General features: G+C 39.7%; 1 pseudogene; it reads left to right on the forward strand.

Annotated features, from left to right (window-relative positions):
• Positions 1-1,519: 1,519 nt before the first annotated feature.
• On the forward strand, positions 1,520-2,899 carry LOC138081177 (elongation factor 1-alpha 1 pseudogene; annotated as a pseudogene).
• Positions 2,900-8,262: the final 5,363 nt, after the last annotated feature.

Below are 8,262 nucleotides of genomic sequence, written 5' to 3' on the forward strand. Positions count from 1 at the left end.
TGGCAACCCACTCCAGTGTTCTTACCTGGAGAATCCCAGGGATGGGGGAGCCTGGTGGGCTGCCGTCTATGGGGTCGCACAGAGTCGGACACGACTGAAGCGACTTAGCAGCAGCAGCAGCAGAAATGAAACAGACCACATCTATTCACATACCTTGGAGATAGAGTAAAATGTGTCTTATTTGCCATTAAAAAAAAATCAAAGGACAGAGTTTGGGAGTGCCAGAGCAACTGGAAATTAAAAGGGGGAAATGCTGGAAAAGAGGAAACCACAGGAAACAAATTCTAAACCTAAATATAAGCTTCCCTTGAGTCCTTGGATGGCTCCTGAACTGCACACCAGCAGCATGAGAATGCAAAGTGTCCACAGGCAAAATCACAATTGGAAACCCTGAATTTCTGATCAGAGGTTCCAGCAGCTCTCTACTTCATGGGAGGCAGAGTTTTGGGTTCAGGTCAAGTTACATAAAAGGGAACTGGTAAACACCTTGAGCTGGTATTAGAAGGACGCCACAGAAGAAAATAACAAGTCTCAGGATTGAAGTATTTGTTTTAGAACTTGGAAAACAAACAACAAACAAACAAAAATTGGAATAGATTACTTTTCCAAGACCCAAACCTAAGCCTCTAAGATCTAGTTGATCCCTAGTAATTTAACTGTTTGCCAGAACAAAACTCAACACTACAGAGAGGAAAGTAACAGAATCTAGAATCTTTACAACTTACCATTCACAATATCCAGTTTACAACAAAACGCACTGTAAAAGGTATATCTTGTGGGTGTATTGCCGGTTCAGTTCCAGATCACCGAAATAAAGCACTTACAATGATCAAGCAAGCAAACTTTTTGCTTTCCCAATGCACATAAAAGTTATATTTACACTATACTCCAGTCTTCTAAGTATTCAGTAGCATTTTGCCAAAAAATACACATATCTAAACTAAAAAATACTTTATTGCTAAAACATGCTAGCCATCTTCTGAGCCTTTGGTGAGCCATAATCTTTTTGCAATAGCAACATTGAAGGTCACTGATCACAGATCATCATAACACATGTAATAATAATGGAAAAGTCTTAAATATTGTGAGAATTACCAAAATTTGACACAGAGGCATAGAGTGAGCGAACACTGTTGGAAACGATGCTCTTATAGATTTGCTTGACAGCAGGGTTGCCAGAAATCTTCGATACTGTGGCAAAGTGCAATAAAGGCAAAGAATAAAGAAAAGCAAAATAAAATGAGGTATGCTTGTAATCATTAGACATCCTAAACATAGCAATGTGATCTGTAGTCAAAAACAAATCATTCCATGGAAACGCTGACAACCAAAATATTATAATTAGCAGACACAGATTTAAAAACAGAGAAATAAGTTAAAGAATTTTCAGCAAAACTTTAATTAGTGAATATTTGTGGAATTTGAGGAAAATATTAAAACTAAACCAAATGGCTTTTTCGCAATGGGTTTGCTGCCAGGACACAGGTGTCGTGGAAACCACCATTAAACCTAAGCCAAAATGGGAAAGGAGAAGACCCACATCAACATGGTAGTCATTGGGCACGTAGATTCAGGGAAGTCTACCACGACTGGCCATCTGATCTACAAGTGTGGCGGCATCGACAAGAGAACAATTGAAAAGTTCGAGAAGGAGGCTGCCGAGATGGGAAAGGGCTCCTTCAAATATGCCTGGGTCTTGGACAAACTGAAAGCTGAACGTGAGCGCGGTATCACCATTGATATCTCCCTGTGGAAATTTGAGACCAGCAAGTACTATGTTACCATCACTGATGCCCCAGGACACAGAGACTTCAAAAACATGACTACAGGCACATCCCAGGCTAACTGCACTGTCCTGATTGTTGCTGCTGGTGTTGGTGAATTTGAAGCCGGTATCTCCAAGAACGGGCAGATCCGTGAGCATGTCCTTCTGGCTTACCCCCTGGGTGTGAAACAACTAATTGTTGGAGTTAAAATGGATTCCACGGAGCCACCCTACAGCCAGAAGAGATACGAGGAAATTGTTAAGGAAGTCAGCACCTACATTAAGACAACTGGCTACAACTCCACACAGTAGCATTTGTGCCAGTTTCTGGATGGAATGGTGACAACGTGCTGGAGCCAAGTGCTAACATGCCATGGTTCAAGGGATGGAAAGTCACCTGTAAGGACGGCAATGCCAGTGGGACCACCCTGCTTGAAGCTCTGGATTGCATCCTGCCACCAACTCGCCCAACTGACAAACCCTTGCGTTGCCTCTCCAGGATGTCTATAAAATTGGTGGTATTGGTACTGTCCCTGTGGGTCGTGTGGAGACTGGTGTTCTCAAACCTGGCATGGTCGTCACCTTTGCTCCAGTCAATGTAACAACTGAAGTGAAGTCTGTAGAAATGCACCATGAAGCATTGAGTGAAGCCCTTCCTGGGGACAATGTGGGCTTCAATGTCAAGAACGTGTCTGTCAAAGATGTCCGTCGTGGCAATGTGGCTGGTGACAGCAAAAATGATCCACCCATGGAAGCTGCTGGCTTCACAGCTCAGGTGATTGTTTTGAACCATCCAGGCCAGATCAGTGCTGGACATGCACCTGTGCTGGACTGTCACACAGCTCACATTGCTTGCAAGTTTGCTGAGCTGAAGGGGAAGATTGATCGTTGTTCTGGGAAAAAGCTGGAAGATGGCCCTAAATTCTTGAAATCTGGTGACGCTGTCATCGTTGATATGGTTCCTGGCAAGCCTATGTGTGTCGAGAGCTTCTCTGATTATCCTCCCCTGGGCCATTTTGCTATGCGTGACATGAGACAGACAGTCGCTGTGGGTGTCATCAAAGCAGTGGACAAGAGGCAGCTGGAGCTGGCAAGGTCACCAAGTCTGCCCAGAAAGCTCAGAAGGCTAAATGAATATTATCCCCAATACCCGCCACCCCAGTCTTAATCGGTGGAGGAAGAAAGGTCTCAGAACTGTTTGTCTCAATTGGCCATTTAAGTTTAATAGTAAAAGACTGGTTAATGATAACAATGCATCATAAAACCTTCAGAAAGAAAGGAGAATGTTTTTGTGGACCATATGTTTTGTGTGTGGCAGTTTAAGTTATTAGTTTTTAAAATCAGTACTTTTTAATGAAAACAACTTGACCAAAAATCTGTCACAGAATTTGAGACCCATTAAAAAAAGTTTAATGAGAAAAAAAAAAACTAAACCAAATGAACCAAATGAATACTCTAAAACTGAAAAGTAAAAATTTGCTACCTGAAAAGTAAAAAGAAAAAACATTGGTTGAACAGTAGATTGAAAAGAAAATAATAGAGCCTGAATGACTTGTGATAAAATGTCATGTGACTAGTGTATGTTAATTGAAATCTCAAAAGGAGATGAAGGAAAAAATAAGGCAGAAAGATATGTCAAGAAAGACTGGTAAAAAATAGTTCACATTTAATCAGAAATAGAAACAAAGATTCAAGAAATTTAGAAAATTTCAAGCAGGAAAAATGTGAAGAAAACCACACACAAGCACATCAAATTTAAACTACTTATAGCAAGAAAAAAAGAGACTGGAGAAAAATCTCAATGGCAGAGAGAAAAAATGCATATACCTACAGGGAATGCTGGCTAAATTCTTGCCAGAAACAACGGAAAATAGAAATCAGTGTGATGACCTTTAACATGCTGAGAAAAACAATAATCAAAATAATTGTTAACTAGAATTATGTATCCAATGAAAATTCACTGTAAAATTGAAGTTGAAATAAATATGTTCATTTGCTCAGTCATGTCCAACTTTTGCGACTATATGGACTATAGTTTGCCAGGCTCCTCTGTTCATGGGATTTTCCAGGCAAGAATACTTGAGTGGGTAGCCATTTCCTATTCCATAAAATAAATATAATTTCAGACAAACATAAGCTGAGAGAGCATTTTTTCCACTCCAAAAAATACAAAGGAAATTATTTAAGTGTAATGAAAAATCAAACAGATAAAAATTCACATGTACAGAGAGTAGTGAAGAGAACTGAAAATAGTAAATGTGTGGGTAAACACATATAAAAATATCTTTTTTCTTAAATTATTTAGAAGTTAATTGACTCGACAAAATAATAATATGTTTGGTGTTTATATTATACAAAGCAATAAAATACATGATAAAAGAAGGATGAGAGGGAGTGTACATGAAATTATACTGTAGTAAAGTTCTTACAATGTATATATGATAAAATATTAATTTAATATATATTATGAGAAGTTAAGGATATATATTTTAATCATAGAGTAACAAACAAAACAAAGAAGCATCTCCCGGAGTTTGCTCAGACTCATGCTGCTGCTGCTGCTAAGTCACTTCAGTCGTGTCTGACTCTGTGAGACCCCAGAGATGGCAGCCCACCAGGCTCCCCTGTCCCTGGGATTCTCCAGGCAAGTCTCCTCCATCCATGGGATTTTCCAGGCAAGAACACTGGAGTGGGGTGCCATTTCCTTCTCCAATGCATGAAAGTGTAAAGTGAAAGAGAAGTTGCTCAGTTGGGTCTGACTCCTAGCGACCCCATGGACTGCAGCCTACCAGACTCATGAGTCAAGTGCAAACTCCGGGAGATGTTGAAGGACAGAGAAGCCTGGAGTGCTGCGGTCCACGGGGTTGAAAGAGTCAGACACAATTTAGAGACTGAACAACAATAGCAACTCCAAAAGGATTCAAGTGACATAGAAACAAAGAACAGAATCTATTAATAGGAAACAATTAACAAAATGGTTAGCTTAAACCCAATCATATTAGTGATTATACTAAATGTAAATGGAGTAAATACTTTGATTAAAATGGGAAAACATTTCAGGCTAGACTAAAAAAAAAAAACATAGTCCCAAACATACACTACTTACAAGAGTCACATTTCCTTAAGATCTAGAGAAGCTCACGATACAAACTTTAAACCAAGGAAAATTGGAGTTACTTTATTGATATCAAACAGAGTCAATTTTAAGACCAGAGATACTAATAAAGAGGGACATTTCAAATGATAAAGAGTCAATTCCTCAAGGAGACATGATAACCTAAATGAATGTCTTCATTATAAGGAATTTCAAATACATTGAAATCTATAGGGAGAAATAGGACCAAAGCTATACTTTCTACCCCTGCAAAGATGTTGAAACTATATCTGTTCTTCCAAAGAGCAAATATTTGGGCCCGATATTGCGACATTCTCTTTAGTATTCCCTTAGAGCACATTCCATTGTTTGTTCCTTTAATTTAAGAATATACTTTTAATTTTAGCTTTTTTTTCCTCTATTGAGCTTAGTTCTGTCTCTATTTTCCTTTTAAAAATAACTGTGCATTTCTAGGTATGATAGACAAAAGGTATACAGCGTGCATATGTTCAGAATGCCAGTAAGCTCAGACTAAAATTTACGAGGGCATCAAACCCGTCAATCCTAAAGGAAACCAACCCTGAATATACATTGGAAGGGCTGATGCTGAAACTGAAGCTCCAATACTTTGCCCATCTGATATGAAGAGCTGACTCATTGGAAAAGCCCTGATGCTGGGAAAGATTGAGAGCAGGAGGAAAACGGGACGACAGAGGACGAGATGGTTGGTTGGCATCATTGACTCAATGGACATGAGTTTGAGAAAACTCTGGGAGATAGTGAAGGACAGGGAAGGCTGGCATACTGCAAGTCAACTGGGTTGCCAAAGAGCTGGGCATGACTTAAAGGCTGAACAACAATAAAAATGATGGACAAGCATAAGCCCGAGGATGCATTGTGGTAGCTTCTACAGGGCTGAGGGTAAAACTAGATTCTGTAAGCAGGTGAAAGTAGGTGAGAGAAGTCACTATGTAACGAGCACACACTATCATCAAGGCTTGTGCTAAATACTTGATGTTTAACACATACCTACTTCCCTAGTGGCTCAGACGGTAAAGCGTCTGCCGGCAATGCGGGAGACCCGGGTTCGATGCCTGGGTTGGGAAGATCCCCTGGAGAAGGAAATGGCACCCCACTCCAGTATTCCTGCCTGGAAAATTCCATGGACTGAGGAGCCTGGTAGGCTACAGTCCATGGTGTCGCAAAGAGTTGGACACGACTGAGCGATTTCACTTTCATCACCTACCTAATTCTTTTTTTTTTTTCTATTTTTATTTATTTATTTATTTTTTAATTTTAAAATCTTTAATTCTTACATGTGTTCCCAAACATGAACCCCCCTCCCACCTCCCTCCCCATAACATCTCTGTGGGTCATCCCCATGCACCAGCCCCAAGCATGCTGTATCCTGCGTCAGACATAGACTGGCGATTCAATTCTTACATGATAGTATACATGATAGAATGCCATTCTCCCAAATCATCCCACCCTCTCACTCTCCCTCTGAGTCCAAAAGTCCATTATACACAGCTGTGTCTTTTTTCCTGTCTTGCATACAGGGTCGTCATTGCCATCTTTCTAAATTCCATATATATGTGTTAGTATATACTGTATTGGTGTTTTTCTTTCTGGCTTACTTCACTCTATAATCGGCTCCAGTTTCATCCATCTCATTAGAACTGATTCAAATGAATTCTTTTCAACGGCTGAGTAATACTCCATTGTGTATATGTACCACAGCTTGCTTATCCATTCAGCTGCTGATGGACATCTAGGTTGTTTCCATGTCCTGGCTATTATAAACAGTACTGTGATGAACATTGGGGTACATGTGTCTCTTTCAATTCTGGTTTCCTTGGTGTGTATGCCCAGAAGTGGGATTGCTGGGTCATAAGGTAGTTTTAGTTGCAATTTTTAAAGGAATCTCCACACTGTTCTCCATAGTGGCTGTACTAGTTTGCATTCCCACCAACAGTGTAGGAGGGTTCCCTTTTCTCCACACCCTCTCCAGCATTTATTGCTTGCAGATTTTTGGATCGCAGCCATTCTGACTGGTGTGAAGTGGTACCTCATTGTGGTTTTGATTTGCATTTCTCTGATAATGAGTGATGTTGAGCATCTTTTCATGTGTTTGTTAGCCATCCGTATGTCTTCTTTGGAAAAATGTCTATTTAGTTCTTTGGCCCATTTTTTGATTGGGTCGTTTATTTTTCTGGAATTGAGTTGCATAAGTTGCTTGTATATTTTTGAGATTAGTTGTTTGTCAGTTGCTTCATTTGCTATTATTTTCTCCCATTCAGAAGGCTGTCTTTTCACCTTGCTTATATTTTCCTTTGTTGTGCAGAAGCTTTTAATTTTAATTAGATCCCATTTGTTTATTTTTGCTTTTATTTCCAGAATTCTGGAAGGTGGATCATAGAGGATCCTGCTGTGATTTATGTCTGAGAGTGTTTTGCTTATGTTCTCCTCTAGGAGTTTTATAGTTTCTGGTCTTACATTTAGATCTTTAATCCATTTTGAGTTTATTTTTGTGTGTGGTGTTAGAAAGTGATCTAGTTTCATTCTTTTACAAGTGGTTGACCACTTGTTAAAGAGATTGTCTTTATTCCATTGTATATTCTTGCCTCCTTTGTCAAAGATAAGGTGTCCATATGTGTGTGGATTTATCTCTGGGCTTTCTATTTTGTTCCATTGATCAATATGTCTGTCTTTGTGCCAGTACCATACTGTTTTGATGACTGTGGCTTTGTAGTAGAGCCTGAAGTCAGGCAAGTTGATTCCTCCAGTTCCATTCAGTATCCTATAAGGTAAGTCACCTACCTAATTCTTGCAGTATCCTATAAGGTAAGCATCCTTTTGCAAGTTTTAGATTTGAGGATACTGCCCAAGATCACATAGTTTATAGACAATGGAGACGAGTCACAGATTGTGTTTCCCATGACTTTAAAGCCCAGAGAGTGTCACACAGAGAGAAGTAAGTCAGAAAAACAAATGCCATGTGTTAATGTGCATATATGAGATCTAGAAAAAAATTACAGAGGTGACCTTATTTGCAAAGCAGCGATAGAGACACAGACATAGAGAACAAATGTGTGGATATCAAAGGGGGAAGAAGGGGTGGGAGGAACTGAGAGATTGGGGTTGACACCATACACTGCTGACCCTACGTATCAAGCTGATAACTAGTGAGAATAAACTGTATGTAGCACAGGGAACCCTGCTCAAAGCCCTGAAGTGCCCTACATGGGAAGGAAGTCCAAAGGGGCGGGGATATATGCCGACGCAAGGCTGATTCATTCTGCTGTATGGTAGAAACTGACACAGCATTGCAAAGTATCTATACTTCAATGAAAATTAATTTTAAAACAAGCCTGCATTTCTATCACCAAATGAACTTCTACCA

Source organism: Capricornis sumatraensis, chromosome 6 (genome assembly GCF_032405125.1).
Source record: "Capricornis sumatraensis isolate serow.1 chromosome 6, serow.2, whole genome shotgun sequence".
Lineage (NCBI taxonomy): Eukaryota > Metazoa > Chordata > Mammalia > Artiodactyla > Bovidae > Capricornis > Capricornis sumatraensis.